The sequence below is a fragment of the Phyllobates terribilis genome, unplaced genomic scaffold (genome assembly GCF_046119375.1).
Source record: "Phyllobates terribilis strain yellow unplaced genomic scaffold, ASM4611937v1 Scaffold_341__1_contigs__length_2033592, whole genome shotgun sequence".
Lineage (NCBI taxonomy): Eukaryota > Metazoa > Chordata > Amphibia > Anura > Dendrobatidae > Phyllobates > Phyllobates terribilis.
The window spans coordinates 985666-1008359 of NW_027363101.1; the positions used below are offsets into that span (position 1 = coordinate 985666).

At 45.0% G+C, this 22694-nt stretch overlaps 18 non-coding genes across 18 annotated transcripts; all 18 read left to right on the forward strand.

Annotated features, from left to right (window-relative positions):
- The first annotated feature begins 10 nt into the window (after positions 1-10).
- Positions 11-202, forward strand: LOC141222070 (U2 spliceosomal RNA). The gene has a single exon (XR_012289968.1). It is a non-coding gene; the product is annotated as a U2 spliceosomal RNA (small nuclear RNA).
- Positions 203-1321: 1119 nt separating this feature from the next.
- Positions 1322-1512, forward strand: LOC141221994 (U2 spliceosomal RNA). The gene has a single exon (XR_012289905.1). It is a non-coding gene; the product is annotated as a U2 spliceosomal RNA (small nuclear RNA).
- Positions 1513-2634: 1122 nt separating this feature from the next.
- LOC141222002 (U2 spliceosomal RNA) lies at positions 2635-2825 on the forward strand. Its single transcript, XR_012289913.1, has one exon. It is a non-coding gene; the product is annotated as a U2 spliceosomal RNA (small nuclear RNA).
- Positions 2826-3945: 1120 nt separating this feature from the next.
- LOC141221896 (U2 spliceosomal RNA) lies at positions 3946-4136 on the forward strand. The gene has a single exon (XR_012289813.1). It is a non-coding gene; the product is annotated as a U2 spliceosomal RNA (small nuclear RNA).
- Positions 4137-5256: 1120 nt separating this feature from the next.
- On the forward strand, positions 5257-5448 carry LOC141221991 (U2 spliceosomal RNA). The gene has a single exon (XR_012289902.1). It is a non-coding gene; the product is annotated as a U2 spliceosomal RNA (small nuclear RNA).
- Positions 5449-6564: 1116 nt separating this feature from the next.
- Positions 6565-6755, forward strand: LOC141221898 (U2 spliceosomal RNA). The gene has a single exon (XR_012289815.1). It is a non-coding gene; the product is annotated as a U2 spliceosomal RNA (small nuclear RNA).
- A 1120-nt stretch (positions 6756-7875) lies between these two features.
- On the forward strand, positions 7876-8066 carry LOC141221899 (U2 spliceosomal RNA). Its single transcript, XR_012289816.1, has one exon. It is a non-coding gene; the product is annotated as a U2 spliceosomal RNA (small nuclear RNA).
- A 1119-nt stretch (positions 8067-9185) lies between these two features.
- On the forward strand, positions 9186-9376 carry LOC141221900 (U2 spliceosomal RNA). The gene has a single exon (XR_012289817.1). It is a non-coding gene; the product is annotated as a U2 spliceosomal RNA (small nuclear RNA).
- A 1123-nt stretch (positions 9377-10499) lies between these two features.
- On the forward strand, positions 10500-10690 carry LOC141221901 (U2 spliceosomal RNA). Its single transcript, XR_012289818.1, has one exon. It is a non-coding gene; the product is annotated as a U2 spliceosomal RNA (small nuclear RNA).
- Positions 10691-11812: 1122 nt separating this feature from the next.
- Positions 11813-12003, forward strand: LOC141221902 (U2 spliceosomal RNA). Its single transcript, XR_012289819.1, has one exon. It is a non-coding gene; the product is annotated as a U2 spliceosomal RNA (small nuclear RNA).
- Positions 12004-13123: 1120 nt separating this feature from the next.
- LOC141222023 (U2 spliceosomal RNA) lies at positions 13124-13314 on the forward strand. Its single transcript, XR_012289933.1, has one exon. It is a non-coding gene; the product is annotated as a U2 spliceosomal RNA (small nuclear RNA).
- Positions 13315-14432: 1118 nt separating this feature from the next.
- On the forward strand, positions 14433-14623 carry LOC141221903 (U2 spliceosomal RNA). Its single transcript, XR_012289820.1, has one exon. It is a non-coding gene; the product is annotated as a U2 spliceosomal RNA (small nuclear RNA).
- A 1123-nt stretch (positions 14624-15746) lies between these two features.
- On the forward strand, positions 15747-15937 carry LOC141221904 (U2 spliceosomal RNA). The gene has a single exon (XR_012289821.1). It is a non-coding gene; the product is annotated as a U2 spliceosomal RNA (small nuclear RNA).
- A 1119-nt stretch (positions 15938-17056) lies between these two features.
- On the forward strand, positions 17057-17247 carry LOC141221906 (U2 spliceosomal RNA). The gene has a single exon (XR_012289822.1). It is a non-coding gene; the product is annotated as a U2 spliceosomal RNA (small nuclear RNA).
- A 1119-nt stretch (positions 17248-18366) lies between these two features.
- LOC141221907 (U2 spliceosomal RNA) lies at positions 18367-18557 on the forward strand. Its single transcript, XR_012289823.1, has one exon. It is a non-coding gene; the product is annotated as a U2 spliceosomal RNA (small nuclear RNA).
- A 1122-nt stretch (positions 18558-19679) lies between these two features.
- On the forward strand, positions 19680-19870 carry LOC141221908 (U2 spliceosomal RNA). The gene has a single exon (XR_012289824.1). It is a non-coding gene; the product is annotated as a U2 spliceosomal RNA (small nuclear RNA).
- A 1120-nt stretch (positions 19871-20990) lies between these two features.
- LOC141221983 (U2 spliceosomal RNA) lies at positions 20991-21181 on the forward strand. The gene has a single exon (XR_012289894.1). It is a non-coding gene; the product is annotated as a U2 spliceosomal RNA (small nuclear RNA).
- Positions 21182-22301: 1120 nt separating this feature from the next.
- LOC141221999 (U2 spliceosomal RNA) lies at positions 22302-22492 on the forward strand. The gene has a single exon (XR_012289910.1). It is a non-coding gene; the product is annotated as a U2 spliceosomal RNA (small nuclear RNA).
- Positions 22493-22694: the final 202 nt, after the last annotated feature.

Genomic DNA, 22694 nt, shown 5'->3' on the forward strand with positions numbered 1-22694 from the left:
CGGGTTTTGTACACGATTTCGGGCTTTCAAAAAAAAAAAAAAAAAAAAATCTGTTCTTTTCAGTTTAATATCTGATACGTCCCCTATCTGGGGACCATATATTAAATGGATTTTTAGAACAGGGAGATGGAAAAAGAGCTTGCTCTGTCCACTCCACGCATTGACCTGGTATTGCAGTATCTCCAGGACCGGTGCACCCCTTCTTTAATGCAGTTTCTAAAATCAGAAAGAATTGAATTCAATGCTTTTTGTTCATTTTGCTTGTTTGTCGGATTTTGGGATGGACTCTTTGGCTTTGCTTTTCTTCTCCTCATTGGATTTTTCATGTTAAAAGTTGCAGAAGCCAGATGACAAGCTCATTTTGGTTCAACTTCAGCAACTGTGCATTGCATTGCCATGTAATGTAATGTAATGCAATGCTATCTATCTAGCTCTCCCTCTATACTTCCTTTTGGATAAACAGACATATTAGGCAAGCATTTTGGAGCTTTCACCTAAATAACTACAGGTGGTGAGATAAGCTGCACAATATAATTGACCTTTCAGTATATTGTTGCACACACACCATCTATTTAGCAAATGCCCTTGTTATCAACAGCAGCCTTTTAAACTCACCTGAGCTAACAGGTATGTGAGCTGGTTACTCTGCTGCGCTTAAAATTTCTTTTTTGGTTTGCTACAATGCCTTTTCTGAAACGTTGTCTCCCTCTGCTGGAACACTGACTTCTTTCATTTAATGCCTGCAGACTATAAAAGAGAAACCAACCCAAAAAGTTTGGTTGATTAGTCTGTGGCATTCTTTTAAACTGTTGCTTATGGCGGTCTCTGTGAGCTTCTCAGTGACATTCAGCCATCCAGGTATCCCGCCTGCAGTAGACGGAATGTGGCAATGGAACGCTGGCTGCGCGTGTCATAATAGGCTCTGAGCCTTTATATACCTGCGCACAGCAGCAGCCACCTTCAGTCTGCTGCTGGACAGCCAGCAGCAGCAGCAGCAGGAGAGGTAATTAATCAGCAACCCTCCTGCTAAGGGTAGACAGCTGCTCGTTCCACCCCCCCCCGCCTTAATTGGTTCTCCTCCCTTCCAACAGTGTTGAGGCGGGTGGGAACAGCCGGGGGTTGAGGGTACTGTGCTAAAAGAGGTGGAGTTATGCAGATCTAAAACGCGTGGATTGCATCAGCAGCAAGCCGAAAAGTGCAGGCATGTGAGGGATCTAGAGGTTGACAGCATGTCTTCTTAACGGGAGTCCAGGTGGCCATCTCCACAAATGGACTTTTCAGAATCCTTGGGTGGCACCGTAGTCGGAAACCAATTCTGGTTATCGCTTCTCGGCCTTTTGGCTAAGATCAAGTGTAGTATCTGTTCTTATCAGTTTAATATCTGATAGGTCCCCTATCTGGGGACCATATATTAAATGGATTTTTAGAACAGGGAGATGGAAAAAGAGCTTGCTCTGTCCACTCCACGCATTGACCTGGTATTGCAGTATCTCCAGGACCGGTGCACCCCTTCTTTAATGCAGTTTCTAAAATCAGAAAGAATTGAATTCAATGCTTTTTGTTCATTTTGCTTGTTTGTCGGATTTTGGGATGAACTCTTTGGCTTTGCTTTTCTTCTCCTCATTGGATTTTTCATGTTAAAAGTTGCAGAAGCCAGATGACAAGCTCATTTTGGTTCAACTTCAGCAACTGTGCATTGCATTGCCATGTAATGTAATGTAATGCAATGCTATCTATCTAGCTCTCCCTCTATACTTCCTTTTGGATAAACAGACATATTAGGCAAGCATTTTGGAGCTTTCACCTAAATAACTACAGGTGGTGAGATAAGCTGCACAATATAATTGACCTTTCAGTATATTGTTGCACACACACCATCTATTTAGCAAATGCCCTTGTTATCAACAGCAGCCTTTTAAACTCACCTGAGCTAACAGGTATGTGAGCTGGTTACTCTGCTGCGCTTAAAATTTCTTTTTTGGTTTGCTACAATGCCTTTTCTGAAACGTTGTCTCCCTCTGCTGGAACACTGACTTCTTTCATTTAATGCCTGCAGACTATAAAAGAGAAACCAACCCAAAAAGTTTGGTTGATTAGTCTGTGGCATTCTTTTAAACTGTTGCTTATGGCGGTCTCTGTGAGCTTCTCAGTGACATTCAGCCATCCAGGTATCCCGCCTGCAGTAGACGGAATGTGGCAATGGAACGCTGGCTGCGCGTGTCATAATAGGCTCTGAGCCTTTATATACCTGCGCACAGCAGCAGCCACCTTCAGTCTGCTGCTGGACAGCCAGCAGCAGCAGCAGCAGGAGAGGTAATTAATCAGCAACCCTCCTGCTAAGGGTAGACAGCTGCTCGTTCCACCCCCCCCCCCCGCCTTAATTGGTTCTCCTCCCTTCCAACGGTGTTGAGGCGGGTGGGAACAGCCGGGGGTTGAGGGTACTGTGCTAAAAGAGGTGGAGTTATGCAGATCTAAAACGCGTGGATTGCAGCAGCAGCAAGCCGAAAAGTGCAGGCATGTGAGGGATCTAGAGGTTGACAGCATGTCTTCTTAACGGGAGTCCAGGTGGCCATCTCCACAAATGGACTTTTCAGAATCCTTGGGTGGCACCGTAGTCGGAAACCAATTCTGGTTATCGCTTCTCGGCCTTTCGGCTAAGATCAAGTGTAGTATCTGTTCTTATCAGTTTAATATCTGATACGTCCCCTATCTGGGGACCATATATTAAATGGATTTTTAGAACAGGGAGATGGAAAAAGAGCTTGCTCTGTCCACTCCACGCATTGACCTGGTATTGCAGTATCTCCAGGACCGGTGCACCCCTTCTTTAATGCAGTTTCTAAAATCAGAAAGAATTGAATTCAATGCTTTTTGTTCATTTTGCTTGTTTGTCGGATTTTGGGATGGACTCTTTGGCTTTGCTTTTCTTCTCCTCATTGGATTTTTCATGTTAAAAGTTGCAGAAGCCAGATGACAAGCTCATTTTGGTTCAACTTCAGCAACTGTGCATTGCATTGCCATGTAATGTAATGTAATGCAATGCTATCTATCTAGCTCTCCCTCTATACTTCCTTTTGTATAAACAGACATATTAGGCAAGCATTTTGGAGCTTTCACCTAAATAACTACAGGTGGTGAGATAAGCTGCACAATATAATTGACCTTTCAGTATATTGTTGCACACACACCATCTATTTAGCAAATGCCCTTGTTATCAACAGCAGCCTTTTAAACTCACCTGAGCTAACAGGTATGTGAGCTGGTTACTCTGCTGCGCTTAAAATTTATTTTTTGGTTTGCTACAATGCCTTTTCTGAAACGTTGTCTCCCTCTGCTGGAACACTGACTTCTTTCATTTAATGCCTGCAGACTATAAAAGAGAAACCAACCCAAAAAGTTTGGTTGATTAGTCTGTGGCATTCTTTTAAACTGTTGCTTATGGCGGTCTCTGTGAGCTTCTCAGTGACATTCAGCCATCCAGGTATCCCGCCTGCAGTAGACGGAATGTGGCAATGGAACGCTGGCTGCGCGTGTCATAATAGGCTCTGAGCCTTTATATACCTGCGCACAGCAGCAGCCACCTTCAGTCTGCTGCTGGACAGCCAGCAGCAGCAGCAGCAGGAGAGGTAATTAATCAGCAACCCTGCTGCTAAGGGTAGACAGCTGCTCGTTCCACCCCCCCCCCGCCTTAATTGGTTCTCCTCCCTTCCAACGGTGTTGAGGCGGGTGGGAACAGCCGGGGGTTGAGGGTACTGTGCTAAAAGAGGTGGAGTTATGCAGATCTAAAACGCGTGGATTGCAGAAGCAGCAAGCCGAAAAGTGCAGGCATATGAGGGATCTAGAGGTTGACAGCATGTCTTCTTAACGGGAGTCCAGGTGGCCATCTCCACAAATGGACTTTTCAGAATCCTTGGGTGGCACCGTAGTCGGAAACCAATTCTGGTTATCGCTTCTCGGCCTTTTGGCTAAGATCAAGTGTAGTATCTGTTCTTATCAGTTTAATATCTGATACGTCCCCTATCTGGGGACCATATATTAAATGGATTTTTAGAACAGGGAGATGGAAAAAGAGCTTGCTCTGTCCACTCCACGCATTGACCTGGTATTGCAGTATCTCCAGGACCGGTGCACCCCTTCTTTAATGCAGTTTCTAAAATCAGAAAGAATTGAATTCAATGCTTTTTGTTCATTTTGCTTGTTTGTCGGATTTTGGGATGGACTCTTTGGCTTTGCTTTTCTTCTCCTCATTGGATTTTTCATGTTAAAAGTTGCAGAAGCCAGATGACAAGCTCATTTTGGTTCAACTTCAGCAACTGTGCATTGCATTGCCATGTAATGTAATGTAATGCAATGCTATCTATCTAGCTCTCCCTCTATACTTCCTTTTGGATAAACAGACATATTAGGCAAGCATTTTGGAGCTTTCACCTAAATAACTACAGGTGGTGAGATAAGCTGCACAATATAATTGACCTTTCAGTATATTGTTGCACACACACCATCTATTTAGCAAATGCCCTTGTTATCAACAGCAGCCTTTTAAACTCACCTGAGCTAACAGGTATGTGAGCTGGTTACTCTGCTGCGCTTAAAATTTCTTTTTTGGTTTGCTACAATGCCTTTTCTGAAACGTTGTCTCCCTCTGCTGGAACACTGACTTCTTTCATTTAATGCCTGCAGACTATAAAAGAGAAACCAACCCAAAAAGTTTGGTTGATTAGTCTGTGGCATTCTTTTAAACTGTTGCTTATGGCGGTCTCTGTGAGCTTCTCAGTGACATTCAGCCATCCAGGTATCCCGCCTGCAGTAGACGGAATGTGGCAATGGAACGCTGGCTGCGCGTGTCATAATAGGCTCTGAGCCTTTATATACCTGCGCACAGCAGCAGCCACCTTCAGTCTGCTGCTGGACAGCCAGCAGCAGCAGCAGCAGGAGAGGTAATTAATCAGCAACCCTCCTGCTAAGGGTAGACAGCTGCTCGTTCCACCCCCCCCCCGCCTTAATTGGTTCTCCTCCCTTCCAACGGTGTTGAGGCGGGTGGGAACAGCCGGGGGTTGAGGGTACTGTGCTAAAAGAGGTGGAGTTATGCAGATCTAAAACGCGTGGATTGCAGAAGCAGCAAGCCGAAAAGTGCAGGCATATGAGGGATCTAGAGGTTGACAGCATGTCTTCTTAACGGGAGTCCAGGTGGCCATCTCCACAAATGGACTTTTCAGAATCCTTGGGTGGCACCATAGTCGGAAACCAATTCTGGTTATCGCTTCTCGGCCTTTTGGCTAAGATCAAGTGTAGTATCTGTTCTTATCAGTTTAATATCTGATACGTCCCCTATCTGGGGACCATATATTAAATGGATTTTTAGAACAGGGAGATGGAAAAAAGAGCTTGCTCTGTCCACTCCACGCATTGACCTGGTATTGCAGTATCTCCAGGACCGGTGCACCCCTTCTTTAATGCAGTTTCTAAAATCAGAAAGAATTGAATTCAATGCTTTTTGTTCATTTTGCTTGTTTGTCGGATTTTGGGATGGACTCTTTGGCTTTGCTTTTCTTCTCCTCATTGGATTTTTCATGTTAAAAGTTGCAGAAGCCAGATGACAAGCTCATTTTGGTTCAACTTCAGCAACTGTGCATTGCATTGCCATGTAATGTAATGTAATGCAATGCTATCTATCTAGCCCTCCCTCTATACTTCCTTTTGGATAAACAGACATATTAGGCAAGCATTTTGGAGCTTTCACCTAAATAACTACAGGTGGTGAGATAAGCTGCACAATATAATTGACCTTTCAGTATATTGTTGCACACACACCATCTATTTAGCAAATGCCCTTGTTATCAACAGCAGCCTTTTAAACTCACCTGAGCTAACAGGTATGTGAGCTGGTTACTCTGCTGCGCTTAAAATTTCTTTTTTGGTTTGCTACAATGCCTTTTCTGAAACGTTGTCTCCCTCTGCTGGAACACTGACTTCTTTCATTTAATGCCTGCAGACTATAAAAGAGAAACCAACCCAAAAAGTTTGGTTGATTAGTCTGTGGCATTCTTTTAAACTGTTGCTTATGGCGGTCTCTGTGAGCTTCTCAGTGACATTCAGCCATCCAGGTATCCCGCCTGCAGTAGACGGAATGTGGCAATGGAACGCTGGCTGCGCGTGTCATAATAGGCTCTGAGCCTTTATATACCTGCGCACAGCAGCAGCCACCTTCAGTCTGCTGCTGGACAGCCAGCAGCAGCAGCAGGAGAGGTAATTAATCAGCCACCCTCCTGCTAAGGGTAGACAGCTGCTCGTTCCACCCCCCCCCGCCTTAATTGGTTCTCCTCCCTTCCAACGGTGTTGAGGCGGGTGGGAACAGCCGGGGGTTGAGGGTACTGTGCTAAAAGAGGTGGAGTTATGCAGATCTAAAACGCGTGGATTGCAGCAGCAGCAAGCCGAAAAGTGCAGGCATGTGAGGGATCTAGAGGTTGACACCATGTCTTCTTAACGGGAGTCCAGGTGGCCATCTCCACAAATGGACTTTTCAGAATCCTTGGGTGGCACCGTAGTCGGAAACCAATTCTGGTTATCGCTTCTCGGCCTTTTGGCTAAGATCAAGTGTAGTATCTGTTCTTATCAGTTTAATATCTGATACGTCCCCTATCTGGGGACCATATATTAAATGGATTTTTAGAACAGGGAGATGGAAAAAGAGCTTGCTCTGTCCACTCCACGCATTGACCTGGTATTGCAGTATCTCCAGGACCGGTGCACCCCTTCTTTAATGCAGTTTCTAAAATCAGAAAGAATTGAATTCAATGCTTTTTGTTCATTTTGCTTGTTTGTCGGATTTTGGGATGGACTCTTTGGCTTTGCTTTTCTTCTCCTCATTGGATTTTTCATGTTAAAAGTTGCAGAAGCCAGATGACAAGCTCATTTTGGTTCAACTTCAGCAACTGTGCATTGCATTGCCATGTAATGTAATGTAATGCAATGCTATCTATCTAGCTCTCCCTCTATACTTCCTTTTGGATAAACAGACATATTAGGCAAGCATTTTGGAGCTTTCACCTAAATAACTACAGGTGGTGAGATAAGCTGCACAATATAATTGACCTTTCAGTATATTGTTGCACACACACCATCTATTTAGCAAATGCCCTTGTTATCAACAGCAGCCTTTTAAACTCACCTGAGCTAACAGGTATGTGAGCTGGTTACTCTGCTGCGCTTAAAATTTATTTTTTGGTTTGCTACAATGCCTTTTCTGAAACGTTGTCTCCCTCTGCTGGAACACTGACTTCTTTCATTTAATGCCTGCAGACTATAAAAGAGAAATCAACCCAAAAAGTTTGGTTGATTAGTCTGTGGCATTCTTTTAAACTGTTGCTTATGGCGGTCTCTGTGAGCTTCTCAGTGACATTCAGCCATCCAGGTATCCCGCCTGCAGTAGACGGAATGTGGCAATGGAACGCTGGCTGCGCGTGTCATAATAGGCTCTGAGCCTTTATATACCTGCGCACAGCAGCAGCCACCTTCAGTCTGCTGCTGGACAGCCAGCAGCAGCAGCAGCAGGAGAGGTAATTAATCAGCAACCCTCCTGCTAAGGGTAGACAGCTGCTCGTTCCACCCCCCCCCCGCCTTAATTGGTTCTCCTCCCTTCCAACGGTGTTGAGGCGGGTGGGAACAGCCGGGGGTTGAGGGTACTGTGCTAAAAGAGGTGGAGTTATGCAGATCTAAAACGCGTGGATTGCAGCAGCAGCAAGCCGAAAAGTGCAGGCATGTGAGGGATCTAGAGGTTGACAGCATGTCTTCTTAACGGGAGTCCAGGTGGCCATCTCCACAAATGGACTTTTCAGAATCCTTGGGTGGCACCGTAGTCGGAAACCAATTCTGGTTATCGCTTCTCGGCCTTTTGGCTAAGATCAAGTGTAGTATCTGTTCTTATCAGTTTAATATCTGATACGTCCCCTATCTGGGGACCATATATTAAATGGATTTTTAGAACAGGGAGATGGAAAAAGAGCTTGCTCTGTCCACTCCACGCATTGACCTGGTATTGCAGTATCTCCAGGACCGGTGCACCCCTTCTTTAATGCAGTTTCTAAAATCAGAAAGAATTGAATTCAATGCTTTTTGTTCATTTTGCTTGTTTGTCGGATTTTGGGATGGACTCTTTGGCTTTGCTTTTCTTCTCCTCATTGGATTTTTCATGTTAAAAGTTGCAGAAGCCAGATGACAAGCTCATTTTGGTTCAACTTCAGCAACTGTGCATTGCATTGCCATGTAATGTAATGTAATGCAATGCTATCTATCTAGCTCTCCCTCTATACTTCCTTTTGGATAAACAGACATAGTAGGCAAGCATTTTGGAGCTTTCACCTAAATAACTACAGGTGGTGAGATAAGCTGCACAATATAATTGACCTTTCAGTATATTGTTGCACACACACCATCTATTTAGCAAATGCCCTTGTTATCAACAGCAGCCTTTTAAACTCACCTGAGCTAACAGGTATGTGAGCTGGTTACTCTGCTGCGCTTAAAATTTCTTTTTTGGTTTGCTACAATGCCTTTTCTGAAACGTTGTCTCCCTCTGCTGGAACACTGACTTCTTTCATTTAATGCCTGCAGACTATAAAAGAGAAACCAACCCAAAAAGTTTGGTTGATTAGTCTGTGGCATTCTTTTAAACTGTTGCTTATGGCGGTCTCTGTGAGCTTCTCAGTGACATTCAGCCATCCAGGTATCCCGCCTGCAGTAGACGGAATGTGGCAATGGAACGCTGGCTGCGCGTGTCATAATAGGCTCTGAGCCTTTATATACCTGCGCACAGCAGCAGCCACCTTCAGTCTGCTGCTGGACAGCCAGCAGCAGCAGCAGCAGGAGAGGTAATTAATCAGCAACCCTCCTGCTAAGGGTAGACAGCTGCTCGTTCCACCCCCCCCCGCCTTAATTGGTTCTCCTCCCTTCCAACGGTGTTGAGGCGGGTGGGAACAGCCGGGGGTTGAGGGTACTGTGCTAAAAGAGGTGGAGTTATGCAGATCTAAAACGCGTGGATTGCAGCAGCAGCAAGCCGAAAAGTGCAGGCATGTGAGGGATCTAGAGGTTGACAGCATGTCTTCTTAACGGGAGTCCAGGTGGCCATCTCCACAAATGGACTTTTCAGAATCCTTGGGTGGCACCGTAGTCGGAAACCAATTCTGGTTATCGCTTCTCGGCCTTTTGGCTAAGATCAAGTGTAGTATCTGTTCTTATCAGTTTAATATCTGATACGTCCCCTATCTGGGGACCATATATTAAATGGATTTTTAGAACAGGGAGATGGAAAAAGAGCTTGCTCTGTCCACTCCACGCATTGACCTGGTATTGCAGTATCTCCAGGACCGGTGCACCCCTTCTTTAATGCAGTTTCTAAAATCAGAAAGAATTGAATTCAATGCTTTTTGTTCATTTTGCTTGTTTGTCGGATTTTGGGATGGACTCTTTGGCTTTGCTTTTCTTCTCCTCATTGGATTTTTCATGTTAAAAGTTGCAGAAGCCAGATGACAAGCTCATTTTGGTTCAACTTCAGCAACTGTGCATTGCATTGCCATGTAATGTAATGTAATGCAATGCTATCTATCTAGCTCTCCCTCTATACTTCCTTTTGGATAAACAGACATATTAGGCAAGCATTTTGGAGCTTTCACCTAAATAACTACAGGTGGTGAGATAAGCTGCACAATATAATTGACCTTTCAGTATATTGTTGCACACACACCATCTATTTAGCAAATGCCCTTGTTATCAACAGCAGCCTTTTAAACTCACCTGAGCTAACAGGTATGTGAGCTGGTTACTCTGCTGCGCTTAAAATTTATTTTTTGGTTTGCTACAATGCCTTTTCTGAAACGTTGTCTCCCTCTGCTGGAACACTGACTTCTTTCATTTAATGCCTGCAGACTATAAAAGAGAAATCAACCCAAAAAGTTTGGTTGATTAGTCTGTGGCATTCTTTTAAACTGTTGCTTATGGCGGTCTCTGTGAGCTTCTCAGTGACATTCAGCCATCCAGGTATCCCGCCTGCAGTAGACGGAATGTGGCAATGGAACGCTGGCTGCGCGTGTCATAATAGGCTCTGAGCCTTTATATACCTGCGCACAGCAGCAGCCACCTTCAGTCTGCTGCTGGACAGCCAGCAGCAGCAGCAGCAGGAGAGGTAATTAATCAGCAACCCTCCTGCTAAGGGTAGACAGCTGCTCGTTCCACCCCCCCCCCCCCGCCTTAATTGGTTCTCCTCCCTTCCAACGGTGTTGAGGCGGGTGGGAACAGCCGGGGGTTGAGGGTACTGTGCTAAAAGAGGTGGAGTTATGCAGATCTAAAACGCGTGGATTGCAGCAGCAGCAAGCCGAAAAGTGCAGGCATGTGAGGGATCTAGAGGTTGACAGCATGTCTTCTTAACGGGAGTCCAGGTGGCCATCTCCACAAATGGACTTTTCAGAATCCTTGGGTGGCACCGTAGTCGGAAACCAATTCTGGTTATCGCTTCTCGGCCTTTTGGCTAAGATCAAGTGTAGTATCTGTTCTTATCAGTTTAATATCTGATACGTCCCCTATCTGGGGACCATATATTAAATGGATTTTTAGAACAGGGAGATGGAAAAAGAGCTTGCTCTGTCCACTCCACGCATTGACCTGGTATTGCAGTATCTCCAGGACCGGTGCACCCCTTCTTTAATGCAGTTTCTAAAATCAGAAAGAATTGAATTCAATGCTTTTTGTTCATTTTGCTTGTTTGTCGGATTTTGGGATGGACTCTTTGGCTTTGCTTTTCTTCTCCTCATTGGATTTTTCATGTTAAAAGTTGCAGAAGCCAGATGACAAGCTCATTTTGGTTCAACTTCAGCAACTGTGCATTGCATTGCCATGTAATGTAATGTAATGCAATGCTATCTATCTAGCTCTCCCTCTATACTTCCTTTTGGATAAACAGACATATTAGGCAAGCATTTTGGAGCTTTCACCTAAATAACTACAGGTGGTGAGATAAGCTGCACAATATAATTGACCTTTCAGTATATTGTTGCACACACACCATCTATTTAGCAAATGCCCTTGTTATCAACAGCAGCCTTTTAAACTCACCTGAGCTAACAGGTATGTGAGCTGGTTACTCTGCTGCGCTTAAAATTTCTTTTTTGGTTTGCTACAATGCCTTTTCTGAAACGTTGTCTCCCTCTGCTGGAACACTGACTTCTTTCATTTAATGCCTGCAGACTATAAAAGAGAAACCAACCCAAAAAGTTTGGTTGATTAGTCTGTGGCATTCTTTTAAACTGTTGCTTATGGCGGTCTCTGTGAGCTTCTCAGTGACATTCAGCCATCCAGGTATCCCGCCTGCAGTAGACGGAATGTGGCAATGGAACGCTGGCTGCGCGTGTCATAATAGGCTCTGAGCCTTTATATACCTGCGCACAGCAGCAGCCACCTTCAGTCTGCTGCTGGACAGCCAGCAGCAGCAGCAGCAGGAGAGGTAATTAATCAGCAACCCTCCTGCTAAGGGTAGACAGCTGCTCGTTCCACCCCCCCCCCCCGCCTTAATTGGTTCTCCTCCCTTCCAACGGTGTTGAGGCGGGTGAGAACAGCCGGGGGTTGAGGGTACTGTGCTAAAAGAGGTGGAGTTATGCAGATCTAAAACGCGTGGATTGCAGCAGCAGCAAGCCGAAAAGTGCAGGCATGTGAGGGATCTAGAGGTTGACAGCATGTCTTCTTAACGGGAGTCCAGGTGGCCATCTCCACAAATGGACTTTTCAGAATCCTTGGGTGGCACCGTAGTCGGAAACCAATTCTGGTTATCGCTTCTCGGCCTTTTGGCTAAGATCAAGTGTAGTATCTGTTCTTATCAGTTTAATATCTGATACGTCCCCTATCTGGGGACCATATATTAAATGGATTTTTAGAACAGGGAGATGGAAAAAGAGCTTGCTCTGTCCACTCCACGCATTGACCTGGTATTGCAGTATCTCCAGGACCGGTGCACCCCTTCTTTAATGCAGTTTCTAAAATCAGAAAGAATTGAATTCAATGCTTTTTGTTCATTTTGCTTGTTTGTCGGATTTTGGGATGGACTCTTTGGCTTTGCTTTTCTTCTCCTCATTGGATTTTTCATGTTAAAAGTTGCAGAAGCCAGATGACAAGCTCATTTTGGTTCAACTTCAGCAACTGTGCATTGCATTGCCATGTAATGTAATGTAATGCAATGCTATCTATCTAACTCTCCCTCTATACTTCCTTTTGGATAAACAGACATATTAGGCAAGCATTTTGGAGCTTTCACCTAAATAACTACAGGTGGTGAGATAAGCTGCACAATATAATTGACCTTTCAGTATATTGTTGCACACACACCATCTATTTAGCAAATGCCCTTGTTATCAACAGCAGCCTTTTAAACTCACCTGAGCTAACAGGTATGTGAGCTGGTTACTCTGCTGCGCTTAAAATTTCTTTTTTGGTTTGCTACAATGCCTTTTCTGAAACGTTGTCTCCCTCTGCTGGAACACTGACTTCTTTCATTTAATGCCTGCAGACTATAAAAGAGAAACCAACCCAAAAAGTTTGGTTGATTAGTCTGTGGCATTCTTTTAAACTGTTGCTTATGGCGGTCTCTGTGAGCTTCTCAGTGACATTCAGCCATCCAGGTATCCCGCCTGCAGTAGACGGAATGTGGCAATGGAACGCTGGCTGCGCGTGTCATAATAGGCTCTGAGCCTTTATATACCTGCGCACAGCAGCAGCCACCTTCAGTCTGCTGCTGGACAGCCAGCAGCAGCAGCAGCAGGAGAGGTAATTAATCAGCAACCCTCCTGCTAAGGGTAGACAGCTGCTCGTTCCACCCCCCCCCCGCCTTAATTGGTTCTCCTCCCTTCCAACGGTGTTGAGGCGGGTGGGAACAGCCGGGGGTTGAGGGTACTGTGCTAAAAGAGGTGGAGTTATGCAGATCTAAAACGCGTGGATTGCAGCAGCAGCAAGCCGAAAAGTGCAGGCATGTGAGGGATCTAGAGGTTGACAGCATGTCTTCTTAACGGGAGTCCAGGTGGCCATCTCCACAAATGGACTTTTCAGAATCCTTGGGTGGCACCGTAGTCGGAAACCAATTCTGGTTATCGCTTCTCGGCCTTTTGGCTAAGATCAAGTGTAGTATCTGTTCTTATCAGTTTAATATCTAATACGTCCCCTATCTGGGGACCATATATTAAATGGATTTTTAGAACAGGGAGATGGAAAAAGAGCTTGCTCTGTCCACTCCACGCATTGACCTGGTATTGCAGTATCTCCAGGACCGGTGCACCCCTTCTTTAATGCAGTTTCTAAAATCAGAAAGAATTGAATTCAATGCTTTTTGTTCATTTTGCTTGTTTGTCGGATTTTGGGATGGACTCTTTGGCTTTGCTTTTCTTCTCCTCATTGGATTTTTCATGTAAAAAGTTGCAGAAGCCAGATGACAAGCTCATTTTGGTTCAACTTCAGCAACTGTGCATTGCATTGCCATGTAATGTAATGTAATGCAATGCTATCTATCTAGCTCTCCCTCTATACTTCCTTTTGGATAAACAGACATATTAGGCAAGCATTTTGGAGCTTTCACCTAAATAACTACAGGTGGTGAGATAAGCTGCACAATATAATTGACCTTTCAGTATATTGTTGCACACACACCATCTATTTAGCAAATGCCCTTGTTATCAACAGCAGCCTTTTAAACTCACCTGAGCTAACAGGTATGTGAGCTGGTTACTCTGCTGCGCTTAAAATTTCTTTTTTGGTTTTCTACAATGCCTTTTCTGAAACGTTGTCTCCCTCTGCTGGAACACTGACTTCTTTCATTTAATGCCTGCAGACTATAAAAGAGAAACCAACCCAAAAAGTTTGGTTGATTAGTCTGTGGCATTCTTTTAAACTGTTGCTTATGGCGGTCTCTGTGAGCTTCTCAGTGACATTCAGCCATCCAGGTATCCCGCCTGCAGTAGACGGAATGTGGCAATGGAACGCTGGCTGCGCGTGTCATAATAGGCTCTGAGCCTTTATATACCTGCGCACAGCAGCAGCCACCTTCAGTCTGCTGCTGGACAGCCAGCAGCAGCAGCAGCAGGAGAGGTAATTAATCAGCAACCCTCCTGCTAAGGGTAGACAGCTGCTCGTTCCACCCCCCCCGCCTTAATTGGTTCTCCTCCCTTCCAACGGTGTTGAGGCGGGTGGGAACAGCCGGGGGTTGAGGGTACTGTGCTAAAAGAGGTGGAGTTATGCAGATCTAAAACGCGTGGATTGCAGCAGCAGCAAGCCGAAAAGTGCAGGCATGTGAGGGATCTAGAGGTTGACAGCATGTCTTCTTAACGGGAGTCCAGGTGGCCATCTCCACAAATGGACTTTTCAGAATCCTTGGGTGGCACCGTAGTCGGAAACCAATTCTGGTTATCGCTTCTCGGCCTTTTGGCTAAGATCAAGTGTAGTATCTGTTCTTATCAGTTTAATATCTGATACGTCCCCTATCTGGGGACCATATATTAAATGGATTTTTAGAACAGGGAGATGGAAAAAGAGCTTGCTCTGTCCACTCCACGCATTGACCTGGTATTGCAGTATCTCCAGGACCGGTGCACCCCTTCTTTAATGCAGTTTCTAAAATCAGAAAGAATTGAATTCAATGCTTTTTGTTCATTTTGCTTGTTTGTCGGATTTTGGGATGGACTCTTTGGCTTTGCTTTTCTTCTCCTCATTGGATTTTTCATGTTAAAAGTTGCAGAAGCCAGATGACAAGCTCATTTTGGTTCAACTTCAGCAACTGTGCATTGCATTGCCATGTAATGTAATGTAATGCAATGCTATCTATCTAGCTCTCCCTCTATACTTCCTTTTGGATAAACAGACATATTAGGCAAGCATTTTGGAGCTTTCACCTAAATAACTACAGGTGGTGAGATAAGCTGCACAATATAATTGACCTTTCAGTATATTGTTGCACACACACCATCTATTTAGCAAATGCCCTTGTTATCAACAGCAGCCTTTTAAACTCACCTGAGCTAACAGGTATGTGAGCTGGTTACTCTGCTGCGCTTAAAATTTCTTTTTTGGTTTGCTACAATGCCTTTTCTGAAACGTTGTCTCCCTCTGCTGGAACACTGACTTCTTTCATTTAATGCCTGCAGACTATAAAAGAGAAACCAACCCAAAAAGTTTGGTTGATTAGTCTGTGGCATTCTTTTAAACTGTTGCTTATGGCGGTCTCTGTGAGCTTCTCAGTGACATTCAGCCATCCAGGTATCCCGCCTGCAGTAGACGGAATGTGGCAATGGAACGCTGGCTGCGCGTGTCATAATAGGCTCTGAGCCTTTATATACCTGCGCACAGCAGCAGCCACCTTCAGTCTGCTGCTGGACAGCCAGCAGCAGCAGCAGCAGGAGAGGTAATTAATCAGCAACCCTCCTGCTAAGGGTAGACAGCTGCTCGTTCCACCCCCCCCCCCCCGCCTTAATTGGTTCTCCTCCCTTCCAACGGTGTTGAGGCGGGTGGGAACAGCCGGGGGTTGAGGGTACTGTGCTAAAAGAGGTGGAGTTATGCAGATCTAAAACGCGTGGATTGCAGCAGCAGCAAGCCGAAAAGTGCAGGCATGTGAGGGATCTAGAGGTTGACAGCATGTCTTCTTAACGGGAGTCCAGGTGGCCATCTCCACAAATGGACTTTTCAGAATCCTTGGGTGGCACCGTAGTCGGAAACCAATTCTGGTTATCGCTTCTCGGCCTTTTGGCTAAGATCAAGTGTAGTATCTGTTCTTATCAGTTTAATATCTGATACGTCCCCTATCTGGGGACCATATATTAAATGGATTTTTAGAACAGGGAGATGGAAAAAGAGCTTGCTCTGTCCACTCCACGCATTGACCTGGTATTGCAGTATCTCCAGGACCGGTGCACCCCTTCTTTAATGCAGTTTCTAAAATCAGAAAGAATTGAATTCAATGCTTTTTGTTCATTTTGCTTGTTTGTCGGATTTTGGGATGGACTCTTTGGCTTTGCTTTTCCTCTCCTCATTGGATTTTTCATGTTAAAAGTTGCAGAAGCCAGATGACAAGCTCATTTTGGTTCAACTTCAGCAACTGTGCATTGCATTGCCATGTAATGTAATGTAATGCAATGCTATCTATCTAGCTCTCCCTCTATACTTCCTTTTGGATAAACAGACATATTAGGCAAGCATTTTGGAGCTTTCACCTAAATAACTACAGGTGGTGAGATAAGCTGCACAATATAATTGACCTTTCAGTATATTGTTGCACACACACCATCTATTTAGCAAATGCCCTTGTTATCAACAGCAGCCTTTTAAACTCACCTGAGCTAACAGGTATGTGAGCTGGTTACTCTGCTGCGCTTAAAATTTCTTTTTTGGTTTGCTACAATGCCTTTTCTGAAACGTTGTCTCCCTCTGCTGGAACACTGACTTCTTTCATTTAATGCCTGCAGACTATAAAAGAGAAATCAACCCAAAAAGTTTGGTTGATTAGTCTGTGGCATTCTTTTAAACTGTTGCTTATGGCGGTCTCTGTGAGCTTCTCAGTGACATTCAGCCATCCAGGTATCCCGCCTGCAGTAGACGGAATGTGGCAATGGAACGCTGGCTGCGCGTGTCATAATAGGCTCTGAGCCTTTATATACCTGCGCACAGCAGCAGCCACCTTCAGTCTGCTGCTGGACAGCCAGCAGCAGCAGCAGCAGGAGAGGTAATTAATCAGCAACCCTCCTGCTAAGGGTAGACAGCTGCTCGTTCCACCCCCCCCCGCCTTAATTGGTTCTCCTCCCTTCCAACGGTGTTGAGGCGGGTGGGAACAGCCGGGGGTTGAGGGTACTGTGCTAAAAGAGGTGGAGTTATGCAGATCTAAAACGCGTGGATTGCAGCAGCAGCAAGCCGAAAAGTGCAGGCATGTGAGGGATCTAGAGGTTGACAGCATGTCTTCTTAACGGGAGTCCAGGTGGCCATCTCCACAAATGGACTTTTCAGAATCCTTGGGTGGCACCGTAGTCGGAAACCAATTCTGGTTATCGCTTCTCGGCCTTTTGGCTAAGATCAAGTGTAGTATCTGTTCTTATCAGTTTAATATCTGATACGTCCCCTATCTGGGGACCATATATTAAATGGATTTTTAGAACAGGGAGATGGAAAAAGAGCTTGCTCTGTCCACTCCACGCATTGACCTGGTATTGCAGTATCTCCAGGACCGGTGCACCCCTTCTTTAACGCAGTTTCTAAAATCAGAAAGAATTGAATTCAATGCTTTTTGTTCATTTTGCTTGTTTGTCGGATTTTGGGATGGACTCTTTGGCTTTGCTTTTCTTCTCCTCATTGGATTTTTCATGTTAAAAGTTGCAGAAGCCAGATGACAAGCTCATTTTGGTTCAACTTCAGCAACTGTGCATTGCATTGCCATGTAATGTAATGTAATGCAATGCTATCTTTCTAGCTCTCCCTCTATACTTCCTTTTGGATAAACAGACATATTAGGCAAGCATTTTGGAGCTTTCACCTAAATAACTACAGGTGGTGAGATAAGCTGCACAATATAATTGACCTTTCAGTATATTGTTGCACACACACCATCTATTTAGCAAATGCCCTTGTTATCAACAGCAGCCTTTTAAACTCACCTGAGCTAACAGGTATGTGAGCTGGTTACTCTGCTGCGCTTAAAATTTCTTTTTTGGTTTGCTACAATGCCTTTTCTGAAACGTTGTCTCCCTCTGCTGGAACACTGACTTCTTTCATTTAATGCCTGCAGACTATAAAAGAGAAACCAACCCAAAAAGTTTGGTTGATTAGTCTGTGGCATTCTTTTAAACTGTTGCTTATGGCGGTCTCTGTGAGCTTCTCAGTGACATTCAGCCATCCAGGTATCCCGCCTGCAGTAGACGGAATGTGGCAATGGAACGCTGGCTGCGCGTGTCATAATAGGCTCTGAGCCTTTATATACCTGCGCACAGCAGCAGCCACCTTCAGTCTGCTGCTGGACAGCCAGCAGCAGCAGCAGCAGGAGAGGTAATTGATCAGCAACCCTCCTGCTAAGGGTAGACAGCTGCTCGTTCCACCCCCCCCCGCCTTAATTGGTTCTCCTCCCTTCCAACGGTGTTGAGGCGGGTGGGAACAGCCGGGGGTTGAGGGTACTGTGCTAAAAGAGGTGGAGTTATGCAGATCTAAAACGCGTGGATTGCAGCAGCAGCAAGCCGAAAAGTGCAGGCATGTGAGGGATCTAGAGGTTGACAGCATGTCTTCTTAACGGGAGTCCAGGTGGCCATCTCCACAAATGGACTTTTCAGAATCCTTGGGTGGCACCGTAGTCGGAAACCAATTCTGGTTATCGCTTCTCGGCCTTTTGGCTAAGATCAAGTGTAGTATCTGTTCTTATCAGTTTAATATCTGATACGTCCCCTATCTGGGGACCATATATTAAATGGATTTTTAGAACAGGGAGATGGAAAAAGAGCTTGCTCTGTCCACTCCACGCATTGACCTGGTATTGCAGTATCTCCAGGACCGGTGCACCCCTTCTTTAATGCAGTTTCTAAAATCAGAAAGAATTGAATTCAATGCTTTTTGTTCATTTTGCTTGTTTGTCGGATTTTGGGATGGACTCTTTGGCTTTGCTTTTCTTCTCCTCATTGGATTTTTCATGTTAAAAGTTGCAGAAGCCAGATGACAAGCTCATTTTGGTTCAACTTCAGCAACTGTGCATTGCATTGCCATGTAATGTAATGTAATGCAATGCTATCTATCTAGCTCTCCCTCTATACTTCCTTTTGGATAAACAGACATATTAGGCAAGCATTTTGGAGCTTTCACCTAAATAACTACAGGTGGTGAGATAAGCTGCACAATATAATTGACCTTTCAGTATATTGTTGCACACACACCATCTATTTAGCAAATGCCCTTGTTATCAACAGCAGCCTTTTAAACTCACCTGAGCTAACAGGTATGTGAGCTGGTTACTCTGCTGCGCTTAAAATTTCTTTTTTGGTTTGCTACAATGCCTTTTCTGAAACGTTGTCTCCCTCTGCTGGAACACTGACTTCTTTCATTTAATGCCTGCAGACTATAAAAGAGAAACCAACCCAAAAAGTTTGGTTGATTAGTCTGTGGCATTCTTTTAAACTGTTGCTTATGGCGGTCTCTGTGAGCTTCTCAGTGACATTCAGCCATCCAGGTATCCCGCCTGCAGTAGACGGAATGTGGCAATGGAACGCTGGCTGCGCGTGTCATAATAGGCTCTGAGCCTTTATATACCTGCGCACAGCAGCAGCCACCTTCAGTCTGCTGCTGGACAGCCAGCAGCAGCAGCAGCAGGAGAGGTAATTAATCAGCAACCCTCCTGCTAAGGGTAGACAGCTGCTCGTTCCACCCCCCCCCCCCGCCTTAATTGGTTCTCCTCCCTTCCAACGGTGTTGAGGCGGGTGGGAACAGCCGGGGGTTGAGGGTACTGTGCTAAAAGAGGTGGAGTTATGCAGATCTAAAACGCGTGGATTGCAGCAGCAGCAAGCCGAAAAGTGCAGGCATGTGAGGGATCTAGAGGTTGACAGCATGTCTTCTTAACGGGAGTCCAGGTGGCCATCTCCACAAATGGACTTTTCAGAATCCTTGGGTGGCACCGTAGTCGGAAACCAATTCTGGTTATCGCTTCTCGGCCTTTTGGCTAAGATCAAGTGTAGTATCTGTTCTTATCAGTTTAATATCTGATACGTCCCCTATCTGGGGACCATATATTAAATGGATTTTTAGAACAGGGAGATGGAAAAAGAGCTTGCTCTGTCCACTCCACGCATTGACCTGGTATTGCAGTATCTCCAGGACCGGTGCACCCCTTCTTTAATGCAGTTTCTAAAATCAGAAAGAATTGAATTCAATGCTTTTTGTTCATTTTGCTTGTTTGTCGGATTTTGGGATGGACTCTTTGGCTTTGCTTTTCTTCTCCTCATTGGATTTTTCATGTTAAAAGTTGCAGAAGCCAGATGACAAGCTCATTTTGGTTCAACTTCAGCAACTGTGCATTGCATTGCCATGTAATGTAATGTAATGCAATGCTATCTATCTAGCTCTCCCTCTATACTTCCTTTTGGATAAACAGACATATTAGGCAAGCATTTTGGAGCTTTCACCTAAATAACTACAGGTGGTGAGATAAGCTGCACAATATAATTGACCTTTCAGTATATTGTTGCACACACACCATCTATTTAGCAAATGCCCTTGTTATCAACAGCAGCCTTTTAAACTCACCTGAGCTAACAGGTATGTGAGCTGGTTACTCTGCTGCGCTTAAAATTTCTTTTTTGGTTTGCTACAATGCCTTTTCTGAAACGTTGTCTCCCTCTGCTGGAACACTGACTTCTTTCATTTAATGCCTGCAGACTATAAAAGAGAAACCAACCCAAAAAGTTTGGTTGATTAGTCTGTGGCATTCTTTTAAACTGTTGCTTATGGCGGTCTCTGTGAGCTTCTCAGTGACATTCAGCCATCCAGGTATCCCGCCTGCAGTAGACGGAATGTGGCAATGGAACGCTGGCTGCGCGTGTCATAATAGGCTCTGAGCCTTTATATACCTGCGCACAGCAGCAGCCACCTTCAGTCTGCTGCTGGACAGCCAGCAGCAGCAGCAGCAGGAGAGGTAATTAATCAGCAACCCTCCTGCTAAGGGTAGACAGCTGCTCGTTCCACCCCCCCCCCGCCTTAATTGGTTCTCCTCCCTTCCAACGGTGTTGAGGCGGGTGGGAACAGCCGGGGGTTGAGGGTACTGTGCTAAAAGAGGTGGAGTTATGCAGATCTAAAATGCGTGGATTCCAGCAGCAGCAAGCCGAAAAGTGCAGGCATGTGAGGGATCTAGAGGTTGACAGCATGTCTTCTTAACGGGAGTCCAGGTGGCCATCTCCACAAATGGACTTTTCAGAATCCTTGGGTGGCACCGTAGTCGGAAACCAATTCTGGTTATCGCTTCTCGGCCTTTTGGCTAAGATCAAGTGTAGTATCTGTTCTTATCAGTTTAATATCTGATACGTCCCCTATCTGGGGACCATATATTAAATGGATTTTTAGAACAGGGAGATGGGAAAAGAGCTTGCTCTGTCCACTCCACGCATTGACCTGGTATTGCAGTATCTCCAGGACCGGTGCACCCCTTCTTTAATGCAGTTTCTAAAATCAGAAAGAATTGAATTCAATGCTTTTTGTTCATTTTGCTTGTTTGTCGGATTTTGGGATGGACTCTTTGGCTTTGCTTTTCTTCTCCTCATTGGATTTTTCATGTTAAAAGTTGCAGAAGCCAGATGACAAGCTCATTTTGGTTCAACTTCAGCAACTGTGCATTGCATTGCCATGTAATGTAATGTAATGCAATGCTATCTATCTAGCTCTCCCTCTATACTTCCTTTTGGATAAACAGACATATTAGGCAAGCATTTTGGAGCTTTCACCTAAATAACTACAGGTGGTGAGATAAGCTGCACAATATAATTGACCTTTCAGTATATTGTTGCACACACACCATCTATTTAGCAAATGCCCTTGTTATCAACAGCAGCCTTTTAAACTCACCTGAGCTAACAGGTATGTGAGCTGGTTACTCTGCTGCGCTTAAAATTTCTTTTTTGGTTTGCTACAATGCCTTTTCTGAAACGTTGTCTCCCTCTGCTGGAACACTGACTTCTTTCATTTAATGCCTGCAGACTATAAAAGAGAAACCAACCCAAAAAGTTTGGTTGATTAGTCTGTGGCATTCTTTTAAACTGTTGCTTATGGCGGTCTCTGTGAGCTTCTCAGTGACATTCAGCCATCCAGGTATCCCGCCTGCAGTAGACGGAATGTGGCAATGGAACGCTGGCTGCGCGTGTCATAATAGGCTCTGAGCCTTTATATACCTGCGCACAGCAGCAGCCACCTTCAGTCTGCTGCTGGACAGCCAGCAGCAGCAGCAGCAGGAGAGGTAATTAATCAGCAACCCTCCTGCTAAGGGTAGACAGCTGCTCGTTCCACCCCCCCCCCGCCTTAATTGGTTCTCCTCCCTTCCAACGGTGTTGAGGCGGGTGGGAACAGCCGGGGGTTGAGGGTACTGTGCTAAAAGAGGTGGAGTTATGCAGATCTAAAACGCGTGGATTGCAGCAGCAGCAAGCCAAAAAGTGCAGGCATGTGAGGGATCTAGAGGTTGACAGCATGTCTTCTTAACGGGAGTCCAGGTGGCCATCTCCACAAATGGACTTTTCAGAATCCTTGGGTGGCACCGTAGTCGGAAACCAATTCTGGTTATCGCTTCTCGGCTTTTTGGCTAAGATCAAGTGTAGTATCTGTTCTTATCAGTTTAATATCTGATACGTCCCCTATCTGGGGACCATATATTAAATGGATTTTTAGAACAGGGAGATGGAAAAAGAGCTTGCTCTGTCCACTCCACGCATTGACCTGGTATTGCAGTATCTCCAGGACCGGTGCACCCCTTCTTTAATGCAGTTTCTAAAATCAGAAAGAATTGAATTCAATGCTTTTTGTTCATTTTGCTTGTTTGTCGGATTTTGGGATGGACTCTTTGGCTTTGCTTTTCTTCTCCTCATTGGATTTTTCATGTTAAAAGTTGCAGAAGCCAGATGACAAGCTCATTTTGGTTCAACTTCAGCAACTGTGCATTGCATTGCCATGTAATG